This window comes from Hemicordylus capensis, chromosome 3 (assembly GCF_027244095.1).
Source record: "Hemicordylus capensis ecotype Gifberg chromosome 3, rHemCap1.1.pri, whole genome shotgun sequence".
Lineage (NCBI taxonomy): Eukaryota > Metazoa > Chordata > Lepidosauria > Squamata > Cordylidae > Hemicordylus > Hemicordylus capensis.
This window is the reverse complement of record NC_069659.1, coordinates 274559150-274581914: the sequence shown is the minus strand read 5'-3', so window position 1 is coordinate 274581914 and position 22765 is coordinate 274559150. Positions and strand designations below refer to the sequence as shown.

The 22765-nt window shown below is 40.9% G+C and overlaps 1 protein-coding gene across 8 annotated transcripts in view; it reads left to right on the top strand.

Moving 5' to 3' along the window:
* VTI1A (vesicle transport through interaction with t-SNAREs 1A) overlaps positions 1 to 22765 on the top strand; it is a 433539-nt gene that overhangs the window by 382419 nt on the left and 28355 nt on the right. The window contains exon 10 of one of the 8 annotated variants that reach the window (XR_008319199.1): positions 5841 to 5901. The exons of the other annotated variants lie outside the window; for them this stretch is intronic. The gene's annotated coding sequence lies outside the window, so the exon portion shown is untranslated. The remainder of the gene's footprint in view (positions 1 to 5840; positions 5902 to 22765) is intronic. 8 annotated transcript variants of the gene reach the window in all.

Below are 22765 nucleotides of genomic sequence, written 5' to 3'. Positions count from 1 at the left end.
AGTGCACCTGTCACATATACACTCATGAGAGTTATCACCATAACATTATTGCCAAAAAGTCAGTTTCACAGTTCAGTTTTCCCCTTTACTGTCAATATGATTTACCAGGACATTGTTTGCATTAGTTCTTAGTTATAGTCATTGTTTGCATTAGTATTTGGTTATAGTCATTGTTTGCAGTAGTACTTCATTATAGTATTTCGTCATAATAGTATACTTCATTATAGTACTTTATTAGTACTTCATCAGAGTACTTATATACTTCATATAGTACTTACTTCATATAGTACTTCATCAGAGGCAGGATGCCTCTGAGTCCCAGTTGCACGGGAGTACCAGCAGGAGAGAGGGCATGCCCTCAACTCCTGCCTGTAGGCTTCCAGCGGCATCTGGTGGGCCACTGTGTGAAACAGGATGCTGGACTAGATGGGTCTTGGGCCTGATCCAGCAGGGCTGCTCTTATGACCCTTGTTTCTAGATGCCACCCCCATTTCATGCAGAAGTGTCAGGGTCTCAAAGAAGCAGACAAACCTTCCCCCTTTTACATTTTGCATTGAATATATACATTCAGAGGAGGTCAATAATATTCAGTTACAACCTCACTTGGCAAACTTTATCGTCCCAATGTTGCTCTAAAGAATTGTTCACAGTAAGGTGGATTTTGGCTCAGACACCTTGTGAAATACAACACTACATCCCTTTCCCTAAGTACTGTGATTGAAGGGAGATGAACCAATTGCAGTATGCTTGGAGCAGCTGCCAACCTGAGGCATTGAAGCAGAGATGCCGATCACTGATCTCTTCCACCACTCCACCCGCAATGTTTTCCATATATGGTACACCACATTTGATGACAAGCAAGTTTGTGACATCATCGGCAGCAGAGAAGTGCATATGAAGAACCATCCAGTCATCAGATAGTTTGATGTCCAATACTATACAGAAAATATTATCTCTGGCACTGCTGATATTAGTAGTTATGCATATACAATGAAACTGGATCCATTTATTCTGATTTGATGTATTCCTACTAATAGTTGAGCTTATGTTTGCCCATGTTAAGATTTTCACCCAACTTAAATGCATCCAAAAACATTCAACTTAAAACTTAGATATGTTCAGCAGTGCAAAAAGTGGTGAATACTGAAAGTATATTTTCCGCACATAGGTCATCATTTGTAGTGGTGAGGCAAAACAAATAATTGATGGTGGATGCGCATGCATAGAGCAAAATATTTGTTGAAGTTCCCAGTAAATTTCAAGGCATCTGTTACTATGCAATGGTGGAAAAATAATATTGGACTGAAAGACTTCATAAAAAAACATAGGAGCTGCCTTATACAGAGTCAGACCATTGGTCCATTTCACTCAATATTATCTACACAGACTGGTCACGGCTTAACTGGCAGCTTACAGGCAGGAGTCTCTCCCAGCCCTATCTTAGAGATGCCAGGGAGGGAACTTAGAATCATGCAGCATGCATGCAGATGCTCTTGCCAGAGTGGCCCCATCCCCTGATGGGAATATCTTACAGTGCTCAAACATGTCTCCCATTCAAATGCAAACCAGCAAATGCAAACCAGCTTAGCAAAGGGGACAATTCATGCTTGCTACCATAATACCAGCTCTCCTCCACGTTTGGGATCATGTGGTTGGGAATCGTTTGGCATGGTATAATGTTTTGTACTGCTTAGTGTCTGTACTCAATTAATTTCTTAAAATAATATAGTTAATTGATGCCCTACTTTTTCTTCAGTGTATTCTAGACCAGTGTTTCTCAACCACCGGTCCCTGGACCGCTGCCGGTCCCCGAAGGGTTGAGTGCCGGTCCCTGACTGGGAGTCAACCCCCCCCCAACTGGAATCAAGGCACTCATTTCCTCAATTTTGCACATGGCACGGAAGAGGAAGAGTATCACGGAGGCGTGGGACCCTTCTTGTGCCTTGCCTCCACGTGCTGCTGAGATCTTCCTACAGCTATCTTATTCCCTATCTTTACAGCTTCAAACTGTATGCGATGCGGGGGCATGGAGGAAAAAGTATGGCAGTGGGCGCCACTTGAAGGGCTGCTGGTTCTTGCATGCTCATTGTTTGCAGCCAAAGGTTGGTTGATTGAAACCCAGCTGCCTGTTGTGGTCGAGGCGCCTTGAGAGGGAACGCTGTTTCCCTCTTGCATCAGTGGGGCTTGCTTGTATGTTGTTTTCATTGGCCCCATGTAGCTTTTGAATTTTTCTAATGGCCCAACATCCCCTCTCCATTGAGTAATCACAAGCACCTCCACTCCAGACATACTGGAGACAAATTTGTTCACCCAGGCTTTTAGATTTAGGGGTTCTCAACCTTGGGTACCCAGACGTTGGTGGACTTCTACTCCCATAATCCCCAGCCATAATGGCCAAATGCCATTGTTGTTGGGGGTTATGGGAGTTTAACTGAGGGACCCAAGGTTAAGAACCCCTAATATTCCATGTTTGCAAAAGATTCCAAATTTAATTATTTTAATGCTTATATTATTTTCATTCTAAACTGCCCAGAGATGCAAGTTTTGGGCAGTATAGAAGTCTGATAGACAGATAGATAGATAGATAGACAGACTTGAAACCCCTTTACTAACTGCTGGTCCGGGAAACTGCGCATGAAGAATGTAGCGGTCCTTGAAACTCTGCACGAAGAATTTAGCGGTCCTTGACTCCAAAAAGTTTGAGAAACACTGTTCTAGACAACTCCTCCCTCATATTAAAGATATGTCTATCTTTAACAGGCCTTCAGTATTTGGACAGTTTTGTAGAGGTGGAAGCCAGTAAAAACTACATTATGTTGATTATAAAGTTTTGGCAAACATAAGCCTTGCTGGCACATGAATAGTTGACTCTTGTTGCCGATATCCTGCAGTTAATACCACTAAGTGTTCCAAAGCTCCATTGCAAAGCCACTATTCCCAGTAATAAAATATACTTTTTCTAGAACAGAAGTATCCTGGTGGACCAAAGGAGAGTTATAGGATACTAGCATCTCCTCCATTTGCTCAAATATATGCAAAAAATGGAACAACTAAAGGAAAGTAGTTCATTAGGATAGTGTTGCTACTAAGAACAATTTTATTATACTTTTAGGTTTACAGCAGCTAACAGAGAATAGTAGCAAAGAGAGTCTGAAGAGCTGAATTTCAGTTCTCTGTGTTGCTCTATACAAGTCTAAGTGCAAAATTAGGCATGGCAGCTGAACTGTTTGTTTAAGTGTAGATCTGCCCTAGCAATAAACGGACCTAGAAACCAAAAAGGTCATAGGACTGGTTCAAATGAACAATGGCCATTACACATGATAATGTTAGGGCTGCAACGAGAACACACGCACCCCTGACATTACTAAAAGATGTGCTGACACTATGAGGCAATTCTCACGATTGCCAAAAAGTGGGCTAAGGGAGCCTAGCCCGCAGGCGAGCCTGGTTGCTCTCAAGTGTGTCACCCTCTCAAATAAACCTCCCCTAAGCCCAGGTTAGTGGAGCAAGCACTCCGCTAGCCCAGGCTCTACGATCGTGTGTTGTCGCAGCGCGGCTCCACACTGTGGCAGCTCATGAGTAGACCCCCGACCAGGCTGATAAAAAGCAGCCTCCCGGCTCAGTGGTCTCTCCAGCATGCCCTGCGCGCTTGCACAGGACATGCTGGAACTTCCAGGGACCGCACATTCCCTGATCCCCCCAGCCCCTGCTGGCTCCATAACGGAGCTGGCCGTCATGTGGGCAGCCAGTTCGGCCGCCCAGAGCAGACTGACTACTCATCTGCGGGGAGAGCGGGCTAAGCCTGCTCTCTCCACAGACCCCAATTTGGCGGTTCCCACTAATTGTGGGAACCACCTCAATATCAGCATGTCCTTTAATCACATGTGAGGGGTGTTCCAAGTTGCTCTTCTACACATGCTACAAACCCTGTTTAAACAGGGTTTTGTAGCACTAGTAGAATATTGGAGCAGACTCTAGCTGTTCTTAAGTTATATGGTCTATATAAACCAAGTATGACACTGTAACAAATAGAAATGCCGTCTTCTTGTTAGTTCTATACAGTGTATAGTGTATGTCAGAAATGTTTTGCAAAAGAATAATAGCTTGCTACTTTTCTAAAGGGATTTTTCAAAGCATGTTCAATATTTGATATATAAATTAATTTATTATATTAAACAATAATATGTCAGGTAGTTATGACTTTAAAAGAGCAAAGAAACTTTGATCTAAAGGCACATAATAGTTTGAGGACTTAATATCTTTATCTGGGACACCTAGTAGCCAGTGGACCCATTATCCTTATAGATGGACTTCAAAGTCCACTTCCAAACCCCGTACATACTCCAGCCTAGAGATGTGAAGGCATGTGGGAAAACAGGGGAAATTTTTTCCCCCCAGAAAAAAAAATGAAACATAACTGTGTGTTTCAATTTTTTTCTGGGTTTGTTTCCCATCTCTACTCCAGCCCCAAACAACTAAGGCCAGATCCCTTCTTCTGTCCTATCTAAGGCAGCAGGGAATTAAATATAACTCTGTCCAGGTAGGTCATCTTATGTTTTCAATATGGTTGGTACACTAAATTCTCGTTATGAGGCATTAATGGGGGAGTCAAGGAATTAAAGAGATCTTCAAAGCTATCTTGACTCAAGACAACAAATCAGAAATACTAGAAGTATTCCAAAAGGCAGTAAGAGCATTCAATTATTAAATGTGAAACATTTGCTCATCTCACAATAACAATCAAAAATCGGTATGCAATAATTACTCACTATACTAGGCATGACATGAGCCCGAAACGTTTTGGAGGCCATTATAAAGGCCTCCGAAATATTTCGGCTCGGGGAAGTTCGACATTTCGGCGCTGGCAGGAGTGGAGCTTTAAGGGCAGGGGAGGGGTGTACTCACCCCTCCCGCCACATTTCCCCTACTGGTGCTCCATTATTTTCAAGCCCCTCGGGATGGCAGCATTCCTCCCTGCCGCCCCGTTGCCCTCATCAGACAGAAGTGGCGATTCCGCGTGTTGCATGTATGCGCACGGCCGTCTGCCTTGCACACGTACATGCAATCGCTACTTCTGGCCACTTTCAGCCGATGAGGGCAATAGGGCAGCAGGGAGGAATGCTGCCACCCCGAAATAACGGAGCGCCAGTGGGGGAAATGCGGTGGGAGGGGTGAGTACACCCTCTCCCTCTCTTAAAGTACCACCCCACCCCCCAGTGCCAAATAACTTTCGGACACATCCCTAAACAATACTCCACTATTTCACACACACCCCAGCTGTAACAACAACATTGAACACCAATTGGGCGCTAAATACTTCACACTGATCAGCTACCAATGGTTGTTAAAAAGTAGCAGATAATATAGAATGGGGCTTATTCAAGGATGTTGCCAGTTGCTGGGGAAAAGACAAATGGGGGGGGTGGCTATTTCCTTTGTGTCCCCCTTGTGGGCCTTCACAAGCATTTGGATGATCAGCAGAAACGCGATGCTGGAATAGATGGTCTGTTCTAGCAGGGCACTTCTTATAGATATAGAATCTCATTGCTTGGCCACAATGTGTCTCATCTTAATCAAGCAATTCAGACTGGCTAGCATAACTTTAACCTCAGAGTTATGGTCCTATAATACAGGAAGAAGGATCTTGTAGTTAGTCCTGCTTCTGGTATCCCCGTGATCTGCATGGAAAAGCAGATTAAGCTGTCTGAGGGCTTGATAAAAAGAAGTATAATCATTTTGTAAATAAATACATAAGTATTAATATGCTTAACTTGAGTGAAATCTTGTAGTTAGGTATAAGACACCTGTGGTGAATGACGAACATGTCCCTCTGTTTTCAGCACCGTGTGAAGTGCATTGCTATCATGAATGATCTTGAACAAAGTGCTTGCATTCACTGAGGTAAAGATGACACAATACTATGGGGCTATTCACACGACAGTGGAGGTGGGTGGGGGAAAGGAATGGTTCAACCTACCTTTCCCCAGACAAACTGGGGAAAGCGTGGGTTGTGCGTGGCCCACACAACCCACGCTTCGGGGAGCAGTGCAGAGCACTATCCAAGCTGCTCCTGGAAGTGAGGATCAACAGAGGCCTGGACTTGTTTTCCCAGCTTCTGCGTATCCCACAAGGCACCTCACGATGAGGGTGATGCCTTGTGGGATTCCCCCATCAGACAGGCAAAATAGGTGCCTGTCTCTGTGGCTCCTCGAGCTCCATGGAGCCCTAGGAGACACACGAGCCGGGTTAAAGGAGTGCTTGCTCCCTTAACCTCGGCTGAGAGCCAGGCTTAGGAGAGGGGTTAGGCTGTACCTAACTTCTGTTTCTATCTGGATAGAAGACAAGTAGAAATCTAAACTTTTATTTCTGACATTACCAGCATGTTCCAAGTTTTCTCCCAAAAGCAAAACTTAAAGTACCAAAAAAACTAAACAATGTACTAGACAGTTAACTTCACACCTGAAAGGGGCTGTGAAATGCTAGAAAAGCCCACTAACTGATGCTTGTTTGTCTTTCACTTAAACAGTGACCCTCCATTAGAAGAGCCAATTGCTCCTGGAAAGTACCACTGGGGCAACAAATAAATTCTAAGAACCTATTGATCTGTTTTCACTGTGCAAAAAGAAGGTTCTTTTGTTCTTGGGCTGGCATTAAGCTCTTTCTAAAATCGACTGTCTTAGGACATTAGTATCTGGGGGCACCTCAGTGCTAAGTCTTCAGAATATGTCTGTAGTATACGAAGGACATGAGAAACAACCTTCAAGACACTAGTGAGCAGCCTTTTTAAAATTCTACAATAATGAATTTTTTATCTTTTTGCTTTAGTTTCAGTGGCTTTTTGACAAGCAGTATCTAACACCTCATCACAGAGGAAAATCTGGAAACAAATCTATTTTAAAATACATCAATACCAGTTACGGTCCCAAATGTCTAGAACTTCTTTGCTTTTAAAATTTGAGCTTGTAATCATAATAGAATATGCATTCTTATAAAACGACTATAATTTGATTTTAAATCTATCAACATTTTGGTAAAGCTTACTGGGGCAAAGAGAGCTAATTTGCTTTACTTTTGACCAGGCCGCTAATATTTTTAACATTAAAATACAAAGCTGAATTTCTGTTGTTCTGACTGCAATTCCCTAAATAAAGCTAAATGCACATTATCATCATCTTAAGAATCAGACCATTTGTTGTTAATTAATTTATACAGCTGTCAGTACAGCCTCCTCTGTTATTCATACTTGAAGTGTTTGACTGCCATAGATTTTCTTGCAGTTTCTGGCAACGCTCCAGCGAAAGCCTGGGACTTATTACGCTGACTTGGTGCAAAGTCTATTGATTGTGGCCTCGAGGGTAATAACTAAATAGAGCTGGAGCAACAAGTCAATAACACCATTGTTACTACAGACTCGATTCACTTGAGGAGTGTGATTGTTTTACAGTGGCCAAGAGTAATCATAAGCAGATCAGCATGTTCGACAGGCTCTGCACCATGTTAGTGCTGTGGCTTGTTTTAAAGCTTTCAGCAGGATCGCTGGAGAATCAGGGTGGGGTACAGGGTACGGGGATTAAGGACCTTGTAAACTCCTTCATTACAGCTGAAAGGTTCCAGCTTTACTTTTAACACTGAACTACTAAAGAGAATACTGTGCTGTAGTGCAGAGAGCCGTGGTAAACACATTTGATGATCAAATCCATAATGGGGTGATAGAATGGAATCTTTTTTTCAGGTAGGAGCACAGTGTCGCTACTATATGCAGTACAGTGCACTCTGCTTATGCTTTCCAGGTTGTACTGCTTGAAAAGAGGAAAAGAGCATCCCACTAGGAAGCACAACAGGGGATAGAGGGCAGTTTGTCAATAATGGTTTCAAACAAAGCTACTTCTTTATTATTAATTAAAACCGCAATACAACAAAATGTTCAGCAAACATTAGAATATATAGCAATAACTTTAAGCACTGCAGGGTACTAGAAAAGTTAAGCATATATATGGAAAGTATAAATGAGGTCCACTGTAGTTTACATTTACAGTTTTTTGACTATCATACATGCACTCCAAGCAAGCCAAGACAGCACTATAATATTAGTATAATATAAAATATTATAAAAACATGAATTAGTCTGCAGACATGACCCAACTTCATTTTTCATTATTGAGAAGTTTGTGACCCAGTCGTGCTGTCTTCACCTATGGTTACTAAATTCACTTTTCCTAACATTGGCAGCATCATACAACATTAGTCTGGGATCTAAGTCATAACATACTCAAGTACATTAAGACTGCTGTTTACAGTCTAACAAATTGCAGGCTAACTTGGCCTCCTTGTTTCTGGTAATAAAGAAAGGGCACCAATAATTGTACTAATTAATACTTAAGGACAGGTGTGGAGTAAATGTTTCTTTAACCTGATGAATGTGAGATTATTACTGTGAGATTATGCACATTAACATCTTAAATGTCTTATTCATCAAAGTTACAAATATTTCTTAGTTTTTTAAAAAAAAAAAAGCTAAAATGCTTTTATTACTCCACTAATCCAGTCTCCTATGCATTTACTTATGCAGTTCCTTTTCTTTTGCAAAATTGCACTTAGATCTCATAAATGGAATCCAAAGAATGTTGTTTATTTAACCATTTTACTGTATGGTTTATGTGGACTAGCTGTCTGAGTTTGTGATTGGGAGGGATACTTAGTTATTTCAATTTAAATACAGAGTAAAAGGATGTGATCTTAGTTTTAAAGAAATGCTTTCCATGCATGTTTAACTTTCACTCCCTTCCTCCTCCTGCTTTTTTCCTTTTCACGTCTACATTGTATGTTCCTCTTTCTCTGGATTACGTTTTCTCCTCACAGGTTTGGTTTTGTTTTTTTCCTCTTGTAAATTGAAAACTCCCAAACACTTTAGATTTCCTTATAGGACATATGTCTGACTGGGGGTGTACGTTGTTTTTCTTGTTTTATTTTGTTGTTTTGCAATCTGGCAAAAAAATTGGGAACATTATGGAAGGTGGGGGGAATGGGTCATCCCACTAGAAATAGCTCTGCTGCTCTTTCTTAATTAATTAAAATTTTCTTAATTAAAAGAAAAAAGGGAGGGAGGGGAAATCTGCTGCATTATATGGTTATCTGGCTCTAATTTCAAATGGAATTGATTGCATTGCAAATGGAATGAATGGTGTGTATGCTCTTTGGTACATTCAGAACTCTTATTTACTCATCTCAGAATGAATGAAAATTTGACCTAATGGGCTGGATTCAGATCATTTTTCCATTCATTCCAAAATTAATACATATTGCTATCTCCACCCCTTTGGGATTTGATAAAGGAATAGCAAGATAGGGTAGGTCACTGAAATTAATGTGTTTTCCTAACTTTACATACAATTACTACAAAAATTGGAAACCATCACCTATTTTTTTAAACTAATTTCAACTTTTATAAGTACAGCTATAACTATCAAACTATTGAGATGACAAAGGAGATTTTTACTTATCATAAATCTCAGTTCTTCTAGGTGTCCAGAGAATGATGTTTACATCTTCTATATTCTAGACAGAATAGTTCTACATTCTAGACAGAAGTTAGGTTCATTTTTGTGACTTTACTAATGGCTGCATCCCCCTAGACTAGCCCTATCTTTCGGGTGGGTTTTGTAGAGCTCATTGGAGCTCTGTATTCAGTGGACTGGGACTAGGGAAGTTGTTGCTTCTGCTTTTCCCTCTCGTTCTAGGTCCCCACTCTATGACTGGAAAACTTGGTAAGCCAAACTAGTAACAACCAAGGAATTGCAACCAAAGACATAAAACCATAAGTCTTGCTGATGACCACAGAGGCCTGTTCTTGTCCAAGTGATTGTACTGACAGAGCTCAAAAAATCAAATCTCCCTATTTCTTTTGTTCAAATCAAAATTGTTCTGAGAACTCCATTAGATGTGAGTCAGCCTAAGTTATTTGGGGTGCCCTGGGGAGTACAACCTTCCTAAGTGCAAAACACTCTTTTTTGTTTACCGTTATTATTTTGGAAATGAAAAAACAATTATTTATTTATTTATTTATTTAATATATTTGTTTACCGCCCAAAACGCAAGTCTCTGGGCAGTTTACAACAATACAATAAAAACAACAAATAAAAAAGTTAAAACATTACAATGTAAAACAACATTGCCGGTGGCAACTGCAAATGAACCTCTCCTGATGATCTCAATGGGCTGTGTGGTTCATAGCGAAGAAGATGTTATCTTAGTTACCCAGGGCCCAAGCTGTTTAGGTCTTTATACGTTATGACCAAGACCCTGTATTTTGCCCAGAAACTTATCGGCAACCGTGTAGCTCTTTTAAGATAGGAGTGATATGGTCTCTCTGAGATAACCCAGAGAGTCCTTACAAAAAATTACCCCCAAAAAACAGCAAATAAAAATCATCTCAGGAACAAATAAATATAACACCTCAGGATCATTACTTCACTTAATCCATTTAGAATATTTGTAAATTAAATTATAAAATAAAATCATTTTCAGACACTATTATAAGATGACAACTTGATCAGTTATAACAGCGATTCAACAAGTATAGTATTCCCAAGACTATCTCCTCACTCCAGTCATAGTGAGCCCCAGGAAATTCCTGTGGCTTTCATACCAGTAAAGACATTTCCAATATCAGTCTCTGCCTCGTGGCCTGGCATCTGCTCCCAGGATATTTTCATGTGGCTTCATGATGTGGCATCTACTCTTATGTGGACCATATCCTAATTTGGTCTCATTCTCTCACACTACCAGGAGAGATATCAAGGTGGCCATTGAGTGACTGAGGGAACACATATCCATAATCAACATGAATTAGAGTTATCAGACTATTGCAGTGCTTTGATATCTTGGACATCCCACGTGGACATCATAGTGCCATGTGTTCCTGGCAATAAAATAACAAAAAGTCTCAGCTCTTACAGGGATTGTGAACAGACCCAGTGGATGTAGCTATTCTTCCAGGACTCTCTTGTCTTATTATGATGTTGTGCCATGACAAGATTTCATACACAGCCCCTCAAGTGAGTATTACTGCCTTTCAACTCCATAAGTGCACTCTGGCAGAAGCACACGTTCCTGTTACAAAGACTTAAGCTGCTGGTTGAAACCCAGTACACTGCCTCAGGACATTTCCTTCAGGAACCACACAAATTCTTGTCATGATTGATGACAAGAACCTCTTCAAGTTCAGAATGGCCATACAAGAACTGTTCAGACCAATCAGACTGGTTCTTTTCGCTTTCAAGGACACAGCCCAGTGCAAAGTCCAGCTAGCAACTAGTACAGTCTGGAGTCCAGCACATATTCAGAAAGGTTGAAGGCCAGTGGTAGATATCTCTTTGTAAGCCAAGAGAGCTATCTAGGGAGAATTCATCTTCCTGTCAATGTCTTCTACTGCACAGTGCCAATAAGCCTGCAGTCATATAGCACAGAGATTCTCAACATTGGGTTGCCAGATGTTATTGGACTTCAGCTCCCATAATCCCCAGCCAAAGGTCACTAGCTGGGAATTATGGGAGTTGAAGTCCAATAACATCTGGGGCCCAACACTGAGAATCCCTTATCTAGCAGAAAGATTTCATTATGTCTCTGTTCTTACTGCTGCATTTGCTGCATTCACCTGATTTGGGATCATCAAGCAGAAATAATGTTGGTAGGCCTTTACAGCTGTGAAGACTCTGATTTTCTGTCAGGACCAACCCAGATTCTAACCCAGAGGAGTCACACTCAGAGGAGGAGGGGTGTGTCCTGACATTCCAGAGGTGACCAGTATGTCCAGTGTTGTTAATGAAACTGACCCTGGGGTGATTGGTCAGCAACCCAGTGTTTGGGCTTGTGTGGGGAATTAGCTGTTAAAGGGGTCGGCTACATGAGTTTTAATTTGTGCAAACGTTTGGACTCAAGAAATGACAGGATCTTTGACAAGGATATAGTTTCAAAACTAAAAGAAGAATTTATTAGAATTAAGGGGGAATTGAGGAAAAGAATGGTGTGATTAGAGCAATAAAAATGTAATAAGCCATTTAACTACAATGAGGTGTTAGGGGTGTGCACGGAACTGGTTCGGAGGCCGATAAGGGCCTCCAAACGGGTTCGAAAGGCACCAGTTCTGCCAGTTCGATGGCGCTGGGGGTGCTTTAAGAGCGGGGGAGGGTGCACTTACCCCTCCTCTGCTCTTCTCCCACAGGCACTCCTTTATTCTGAAGTTAATCGGGGTGGCAGAGTACCTCCCTGACTCCCCTTTGTCCATATACAACTGGACGAATCCACTGCATGTGCGCACGCCAGCACAGGCATGTGCACAGAGCTTCGAGCAACTGAAAACTCACGTCCTTTGTTAGTATAACTATGTTGAAGGATGAACTGGAAGTCACATAGGTATACAGAAAACTAATAAAAATAATTTTTAAAAAAACTCACGTCCTTTGGAGACAGCGATGTGGAGAGCAGGAGGGTTGAAAGGATTAGTATAAGGAGGGATGCCCACAGAATGGCTTCTCTGTGGGTCCAGCTTCCTATGGGTGTGAGGCAAGCTGAGTGGATTGGCACAAGGACCTATCCAGATACTGATCTCAAGCTCTCTGTAGATTGCAAGAGAGCATATGGAATGCAAGGGAAAGCGAAGGTTCCTGGTTGAAATCCCAGTTATAGCACAGTGGAGTATACAAGGAAGCACACTGGGTCATGTCACTAGGGATACTTATATTCCAAAACATGCCTTGGGGGCACATTCCTATTGTTTCTGATCATTCTTTCCTGGGTGTAACAATGGGTCTGTGCCAGTAAGGCTGTTGTGATGAATATCATAGTAAGCAGGTGTGTGGAAGAATATCTGAGCCAGGAAGAGCTCTCCAATAATCCTATCAATAGTTTTAATGGGTAACACCTCTGAGCCTACATCACTGACTCATCTCCTTTGTGATGGGGAGAACATTACTTCACTGCCTTATCTACTTTCTTCCTGCTTGGCATAATCTGCTTGTTAAGATCTTATCTCCTGTGAAAGGAAGGGAGTGAGGTGGTTCGCTCAAGTAGAGGGTGTCCTTGAAGGTTAACTCGATATAGTTAACTCTCGAGTCTACTTAGCTGGGACTCCTATCTAGGGAGAGGGGGTGCATCTTATCCCAATGTGATTTGTTTGCAGCCAAATCCAGGGGTGACTCGCTCACTACTAACTAAGTGACTTGCCCCCATGTGAACTACGTTAACCCTGTTAACTTGGCAAACTTTTAACGTGGTGATTCTCTTTATTTAGCAGGGGGGAAGTAACTGGCCTTGCCCACCCCCAGCACAGTACCTCCAGTGACTGTTGCTGGTGTCTATCTTATGTTTCTTTTTAGATTGTGAGCCCTTTGGGGACAGGGTTCCATCTTATTTGTTTGTTATTTCTCCATGTAAACCACCCTGAGCCATTTTTGGAAAGGTGGTATAGAAATTGAATGAATGAATGAACCATAAACTGAGAACTCACACTGCAGTGCAGCTCCTGAGCATATACAACGTGCAATCTCCAAGCCTGGAGATGCAAGCTGGATGCTGGGGATCTCTTCACCAAGTAAGTCAGAAGATTGATCCTGTCTTCCAACCAGGAGATTGCACTATTCCAGACACCTAGGACACCTGGAAGAAATAGACATTTATGGTAGCTAAAAATATCCCTTGTCATCTACTCACTCAGTATTTTTATGGTTACATATGCTTCATTTTCCATAAAATGAAAAACCCTGCTAACTGAGCAATCCCCTGTTAACTGAGCAAAGAGGCACATTTTTAAAGAGGTGATTCTCTTTATTTAGCAGGGGGAGAGCAACTGGCCCTATCCATCCCCAGCACATCATCCCTTCAGTGGCTATCATGTTTCTTTTTTAGATTGTGATTTTATGGGGGGGGGGGTATGTGCCTCTCTCTCTCTCTCTCTCTCTCTCTCTCTCTCTCTGTGTCTCTCTCTCTGGGAACTTTTGTTGAAAAGTGGTATGTAAATATCACCGTATTCTTAGAAATAAATATTCATCGTATAAAGAAGCACAGTACTTCTAGGGAGTTAGCCAGCCAGGCAAATGCTGCACCATCATTTATAGATTAATGCCAAAAACATTGCCAAAGCACAGTCAGGGCACAACTGTGGGACATAAATGTGAACCAGTCCTAACAGGCTTGAGTCTTTATTCAAGATTCCTGAAAGCATTTTGCTAAAGTTGGAGGGTGTATCCTAAACCAGATGTAGTTTTTTAAGGCTGTCTTTTGTTAAGAAGCCATAACAATTGACCTATCCATAATACAGATAAATATTTTGTTGATGGTATGAAACCTTATTTGAATTTAACTAATTTTTAACAGTAGCCTTGACCACAATATGCATCCCATTAGAAAAATAAGGTAATGTTGCAAGGAACGGATTTGTATTTTATTAGAGAAGAGGTTCCAAACATTTTTAATCATTGTACACTTTCTGTTGCAAACCTTCAGTTCATGTACTGTGTGTGTGTGTGTGTGTGTGTGTGTTCCAGTTACTGGCTTATATCCAGACTAAGTTACTCATAAGCAGTCTTATTTAAAATAATGGGACACATTTCCCATTAATGTAATGGAAGTACTCAGTGCTAATTAAGGGATAAATAGTAAATATATAGGCTGACATCCAGACTAGATTACTCATTGGTAATCCCAATAAAATTAATGAAAGAAGTTAGTCATGACCAGCTTGTTCCATTAATTTCAGTTGCACTACTCAAGAGTAATTTAGTCTGAATGTCAGCCATATTTAGAAAATAATGTGAGGGAAAACTTATTCCTCTCATACTTGTGCACAGTTACAGGAGCAGTTTTCTGTCAGACTAATGCAGTTTGAATGAGGGTATTCTGTCTAATCTGCATGGGTTCATTTTTGTGATCCAAGCAATTTTTGACATATCAAACCAAACTACAACTTAATTAGCTCTGACATAAGTTGCAAATATGCAAGAGAGATTCTTCAGGAGTGTGACATGTTTTCATTTTTTAAAGTTGATTTTTGGATAATTTTAATGCATGCTAATGCTGATTATATTGAAGCCCATTTAAAACCCTCAGCTTCAGGAGGAGGAGGAGGCGAACCCTTTCAAAATATGTAAATCTGCATTTGTTTTGAGCACCTTTTTTCTTTAGATTTAGTTGAGTTGGAAGCAAATTAATGACTTATATTTTAAGCACAATGTAACAATGTAGGGATGGAGAATTTCAAAAATCTGAGGCGAGGATCAGAAATAAACTCTCCAAAGTCAGAAATCTCTGGGCCATTACAAGCCAAGCCCACTGATTCTGAATTTCACCACAGTTTGTAATGGTTAATTCCAGCTTTCTGATCTGTGAGTTTCCCTTTGCTACATTTGCTTTTACCAGACTGTGAGGCAGATATTGAAAATAGCAGGGGGCTGCTTTTAAGATGTTCCCATATTGTTGATGTGAACTCTGGGAAGATTCATTGATTGGGAGGAATAAAAAAATGCTTGCTTCCAGAGTCATTCCAATGGGATTCTAAGCTGCCCCTCATTCAACAATGAAGACTGTCAAGTATGTTTGGAGCCTGAATTGACATGTCTGAAAACTATTAGCACTGTTCAAACATTACGTTGTACATGCAAATGGGTGCCTATACATATGTTTGTATGAAAAACTGTACATGTGTTCATTTAAAATATGAAGCTAGGTATAGGTCCCCTCAACTTCAGTTACAGATAGGAAGTTTCGTACTGTACATGCATGGAGCATAATGTGTGAATACCTGGACATAGATCCAGGTATGCATTGAATATAATGTCAGGCTCCAGAAGGATGCTCCTTTAAGGCAGGGAGGTGAAGCCAAAAGTAGTATGGCCTCAGAGGTACTTAAGGGCTCAGTCTGCCTTTAGCTGGTGTTGGGTCAACTTTCTCTGCCAGACCTCTCCAAGGTCCTGCAGACCTGTCTCATCTCCTGCTGGGCAACCAGGGTAGGACAGGAGCTACAACTTTAAATCTCTGCATACAGCAACTATTTATGTGTGGTAAGCAATTGGTGTACAACAGGTTGCCTCAACCACTCTTTTGAAAAGCTTGTGTTGGCATGGTGACAATGAACTATCTCTGTGTTTGAACAGCTTCCCACATAGTAATCACTGCTACTGTTCCAAATTAAAGCGTCCCTTAATTCTTTGAAATCTGTGGGTCTTACTGTGGGTCCTAGGAAGACTTCAAGAGTGATGATGTTTCTGCTGTCTCATGAAGGGCAAAACCCGTTGCCAATGTGCTGTGTGCTTCCTCCCACTCTAAGTTCTCCAGTCAGCCCTCAGTCTGCTTTAAATCTATCTGAATACCATGCGTATATGGCAAATGTATTTTTTTTTTAAAAAAAACATTTATATCTCACGCTTCCTCTGAGGAGCTCAGAGCAGTGTACATGCTTATTTCTATCCTCACAACAACCCTATGAGGTAGGTTAGGCTGAGAGATACATGACTGGCTCAGAGTCACCCAGTGAGTTTCATGGCTGAATGGGGATTTGAACTCAGGTCTTCCTGGTCTAGTCCAACACTCTAAATACTATGCTATGCTGGCTTGGGATATCGGTGTTCAATATCCTGTTTAGAGTGTGTCTCTAAAAGATATATGCATGCACTCATTAACATCAAATCAGACTTTCAGCACTTACTGGAGTTGTGGGTACATTGCTTAAAATGTTAGACATCACTGTATCTGAAGTTTTCTTTTTCATCTATATTGATTCCTATTTTTATATGCTTTGCTTTCATAACACCACCTTCCTAAGGAATTGCCTGAGAAAGAAGATTGCCAGTGGAATATATTTTTGAACGCTCTTCAGTATTATCATTTTACTGATTTTTGTAAGCGAACCTATTTTGAATAATGATGATGATGATGATGATGATGATGATGATGATGATGGAGTTACCCATAGTTTACTCCCCTTATAAAAACAATTTAGTTATTCAAAACTGGCTTTCCTAGATTTTAAATCTTGCCAAGATGGCAAATGCCAAACATCTTCAATGTCCAGAAGATTTTTCTTTAATTCTAACTTTTGTTTAATTGAAAAGGAAAAGAAAGTGGCATGTAGTATTTTTAAGGTCCTCTATATAGCACCCTGCCAAGTTTGCATGCCTGCCAGCAAGATGTCATTCCTTAAGTGTGAGTGAATGACTCCATTTCCTCTTTGAATTTCCACTTGCCATGCAAAAATAGCATTATGCACTTTCAGAAGATAACTGTTTAAAATGTTATAAATTGTACTCCAATAAAAGAGAACCTGGAATTATTTATTTATACAAAAAATAATTCACTTTGTGCTTAGTGCTAATTTTTTAAGTTGCCTTAAAATAACAAGTGACAATTTAGCATTCTTTTGCAAGTATATAGAGTGGATATTGCAAGTATGCAGAGTTATAGTTAGAAGGTTCCAATGCTCAAAATTGTCCCCTTCCACAGTCAATGTGAAAAGCCACAGTGTTAAGCATCTGTATATGTCAGCTCTATCTCCTAAAGTAACAGTATGGTTCAGAGTTCAAATTTGAACACTTTTTCAGTCACATTTTTTCAATGAGCATTCTCCTGGTCTTTTCATGCAAAAAAAAAGTATGTCATTTTGAAACAGTAGGTGGGGTTCTCTGTTGCTGTTGTTTTTGTTTTTTTAAGTTTTACTGAAGGTAATGCAATGCAGTAGAATGGCATTCTGTATATGTCATGCACTTGTATGGGAAATAGGCTTGTGTCAGGTAGGCCAGTGGGTCGGGTCGGGGGAGGCTGCTTAAATTTGCCTTCCCCCCAGACAAGTGATTTTGTGTTCCTGGGGGCATGGACCATGCTCCCAGACAAGCAGTGCTGCGTAGTGTAGCATGCAACTCCAAAGGCTGGGATGACACATCCCAGCCTCTGGGAATCCCAAATTGCACCACACTGGGGGATTCCCATGAGAGATGGGCGCTCTAGACCAGGGATTCTCAATGTTGGGTCCCCAAATGTTATTGGACTTCAACTCCCATAATCCCCAGGCCCAGTGGCCTTTGGTTGAGGATTATGGGAGTTGAAGTCCAATAACATCTGGGGAGCAACGTTGAGAATCCCTGCTCTAGACAACCATCTGTGTGTGTGTGACGGGCTCGGGCTGGAAGCAGCCCGTGCTCACACACAAGCAGGTAACCAGGGTTAAGGGAGCACTTGTTCTCACATGCAGTTTAACCCAAGCTGGGCATCTCTAGCCTGGGTTAGGCTGCATGTGAGAACAGCCTCACTGTAAAACTTTAATAAAATAACATTATGTGTGTCTGTCAGAACATGAAGAATGTATTAGTAGCGCAATATATTAATGTATTAAATTTATATTTTTAATTTTAATATGTTTATATACTGCTTTTCTAAGCAAATTGTTCTAGATTTCATGGGTAGCATCCAGACTGTTAGCTATAACTAAGTTCCATTGAAATGTATGAGCCCTAAGGTTAATAACGATAATTCTTAGTTATTTCAGTGATGCTTCTTATGAGTAACTTTGTCTGAATGCTATCTCATAATAAACAATAGAAATTTTAAAAAGCAGCATTATAAGAAAACAACATAGCTGGTAACAATACAATCTCAACCTATTTAAAGCAGATAGCAGGTTAAACTAAAGTTGCTTTTTGCCCTTCGAGTGCATCTCTTCTTTCCCATAAGTAGTTTTGGTTACTCCTTGCAGTATTTTTGATTACTCCATATTTGTACAATTTTGGTATTGTAAGCTGCCTTGAATAGCTTGCTAGAAAGGCAAAGTACAAAAGTTTTAATGAACAAATTAAATAAGGAAGCTTGTTGCAACCACCCAGGATCAGCAATATGCACAGTAGCAGTATAGATGAAATACTAGTGTTCTTAACATTTTTCATTTAAATTGAGAGTAGCTTTATCACCAGAGAAAGCCTCTCAAATATCTTTTACTCTCTCATTTAACTGGTACAACAAGAGATGATTTTAAAAAGTGACACCTTATTGGCTTCTGATGAATTTGCATAAATCAGAAACTTGGATATGGCTTGATTTTGGCTCTTCATTGTTGCAAGCATGACCTTCTCCAGCTGTACGTTTCATCTCACACACTCTCCATGAGAAATGAACAAGTCTCTGTTACTTCTATTCCAATGAGCTTTGAAAGCATTATCATGCACTTTAGACAACCAACAGAACTCTTTCCCTCATTCTTCACGATATTTTTTGCATTCACCAGCCTTTTTTTGCTGGAGGTTGGGTGGAAGAAGAAGATGCCATGATGATAGAAAGGCTGTTCAACTCCAGGGAGTGACTTTTGCAGAATGGGCCATGGCTCTGCTCTCTGCTCCTCAAGGCTCAGCCTCCTCCCATCGCCTGAAGGGGCAAAGGTGAACTTTTGGCTTGGCACCAAAAACAAGCTTCATCATGGGGGTTGTAGTACTAGAGTGCCATCTGCTATCCAGCCTGCAGGACTGAAGAAGATTGCTTTCTAGAGGCCTGCAACATGAAGCCAGCCTCTTCATTGTGTGTTCACTGCAATCAGTGAAAATATAGAACAAACTATTCTTTATTAAGTTGATAAAGAACAGGTTCATGTTAATGCTAAATAAAGAACCGTTCTTTGAAATAAAGAATGGGTGGCAAGCCGAATGGGAAAGGAATACATTTCCCTCTTCCCGTGTTCATACAGGATGCTGGACTAGATGGGCCTTGGGCCTGATCCAGCAGGGCTGTTCTTATGTTCTCATTGGCTACGTAGCATCATCATGAAGCCAAATCAGTGACAAAATAATATTGACCTTCATATTATTTGACTTGTAAAGAACAAAATAGCCAATGAGATGCAGTTATTTAGTTGTATCTGAAACCAAATCAGAGTTCTGTCCTCACTCTGCCATCCTATGAATACAAAAATGAAATGTTTTTTCACCTAACTTCAGGGAGTTCCATGACCATTGTGAATAAGTCATAGAATTGCAGAGTTGGAAGGGACTTCGGAGATCATTTAGTCCAACCCCCTGGTTAATGCACGAAACTGTTAGATCATGTCTGTTTGAACACCTGCAGTGAAAGAGAGTCACATGGCAGGAGGCCAGCTGTTCTATGTCCAAACAACTCTTCCATTTAGGAAGTTCTTCCTAATGTCTAGTTCAGGCCTGAACAACACAAGGCCCAAGGGCCGGATTCAGCCCATGGGGCTTTTTTGCTGTCCTGCAATTGTCCTGCAGCAACAGTACCCCAGAAAGGCAGAGGGGCACTCTTTGGGGCTGTTCCCTCTACTCAAAAGGGGTCATCCTCTCTGAAACTGCCCTGAAGCACCATCCTATGCATGTTTACTCAGAAATATTCTCATTGTATTCCCAGTTAAGCTTACTCCTAAGTAAGCATGCCTAGGATTGCAATATGAAAGCAAGAGTGACTTAGGGAAAGGAGAGGACTTGGCATTTGTTTGGTGCTGGCATGAATTCCAGGTACCCCATGGACTGAGCAAGGACAGAGTCTATTTTCTGGCCACTATCCTTAGTTAAAAGTATGGATCCCTTGATAAGGGAAAAAGTAGCTAATATTTTTCATTAATATTTTTAAAACTTAATTTTAGTGCAATAGTGCACTGAAGATGGTCCTTGGCCCCCAAACACTGTGTCGTAGTTGGTTCTGGCCCACTGAGGTATTTGAATTGTGCACCCGTGGTCTAGTCTAAATCTGCTTCCTTCTAATTTCAACCCATTGGTTCTAGTCCTGCCCTCAGGAGCAACAGTGAATAAGCCTGCTCCTCCTATGTGGCACCCCTTCAGAGATTTGAAGATGGTGATCCTATCCTCCCACCCCACCCCACACTTTTATTCCCCATGCTAAACATAACAAGTTCCTTCAATGGTTCCTCATAAAACTTGTTTTTCAGATCCTTCACCATATTTGTTGCCCCCCTCCAAACCCCTCCCAGTTTATCAACATCCTCCTTAAGTTGTGAGGTCCAGAATTTGACATAGAGGCTGAATCCCATGATGTAGTGGTTAGAGTGCTGGACTAGGACCGGGGAGACCTGAGTTCCAATCCCCATTCAGCCATTAAACTAGCTGGGTGACTCTGGGCTAGTCACTTCTCTCTCAGCCTAACCTACTTCACAGGGTTGTTGTGAAAGAGAAACTCAAGTATGTAGTACTTGGCAGTGTTCACATTTTTTAGAGAGTGTGGTGATGGAGCAGCATCTTCCATGGTTTCACTTTTAAAATTAGCTCTGGAAGGCGTTTCCCCTCAGAAAGATGCAGGGCTTCTGGGAATTGCTGAAATGGCCACAGTCCTGAAAAAGACTAGTTTCCGGAAAACCCTGTGCCTTTCCCAGGACTGCAGGGAAAATGTCTTACGGGTTTTAAAAGTGAAGCCACGGACAAGGCTGTTTCTTCTCCACTATCCCAGAAAAATGCAAGTAGAGCCTGACAGTCTCCAACTATGAAGATTGGGGGAGTGGTGAGGCAAGGGGGCAGGGGGTGAAGCTTCAGCCCCAAATTGAAGCAACTGCTGTGATTCAGGCCAAAGCAAAGTGGGAATCCTAATGCCCCAAATGAGGTGGAATCTGAAGTGCTGAGGTGACCCCCAAATGAAATTGGGACTCACACAACTCTAATTATTACCACCTTTCTGGAGCAACCAAAAGACTGAAATCGCAGAATAAAATGTAAAGGTGAACTAGGCAATTATTATTATTGTTTATTGTAATAATGTCCATAATCACTTCAACTATACAGTTGCTTTTTGTTTTAAGGCATAGTTTTGAAGTATAACTCAGCAGAATTTTTTCCTATAATCTGTAGAGTTTAATGAAAGCTAATTGGAGGACAAGTTCTAGTCTAATTAAAATGTGACTGTATAAAATGTGAAGGATAAATGAAGGAAAATGCTCTATGCAGCAGAGAATTTCAAACAATTATTATTCTGAATATTAAGTCAAGTAATGCTTTTGTACATAATGATCATGGACTTTGCCAGAAATAGAACAACCTTGAGAACATTATTTTAAATTATTGTTTTAGGGTTTTCAGTTTCAAAGTGGACGTTTAAGTAACAGCTGTATAAGGATTTTCTTTTAAAATGAAAACTAAAAAGTAAATGCCATTCTCATCCAAAACATACCATGTTCTGTTCACAGAGGTACATTCCATCCATGTTCTCTCATGACCAGCAGATGTAAATGTTTGACTTATGAGTTCTAATGAGATTTCAGTATTGAGCAAACAATAAAAATTTATGGGTTGCATACTTTTAGTGGCCTTTGGCTTCATGGTTAGTGTTACACCTTTTCAACAGCTTTGGTGAGATTATATCCAGAAGCTTTAGAGACAATGTAAATTTTAGTGGTGAGTTGAAATGGTTCAAATTAATGTGATTGCTTACTTTGTGTAAATGATAATTTCCCACAACATAATTCAGCATAGTCTTTATCCTTGCATATCTCTACTCGTTATGTCTGGGTGTAAAGAGTATACAGTACTACGTTTGTGATCAAGGGGATGGAGTGTTGGACCAACATCAGATGCAGTTGGGTTCAAATCTTACGTTCTCCTTGTTCTCCTTGGATCATTTTAAGCAAGATGCTGTCTCCCCACCTATATTTCCCAGTATGTTATACGAAAATAAGAAGTTGACTCATACTGAAAGAAGATACTTTTTCTACCCCTGAAAAGTAGCTTGAAATGCCTCTTGGAGGGGTGGGCTGCCCTGCTTGCCCTGTGGCATCGGTAGC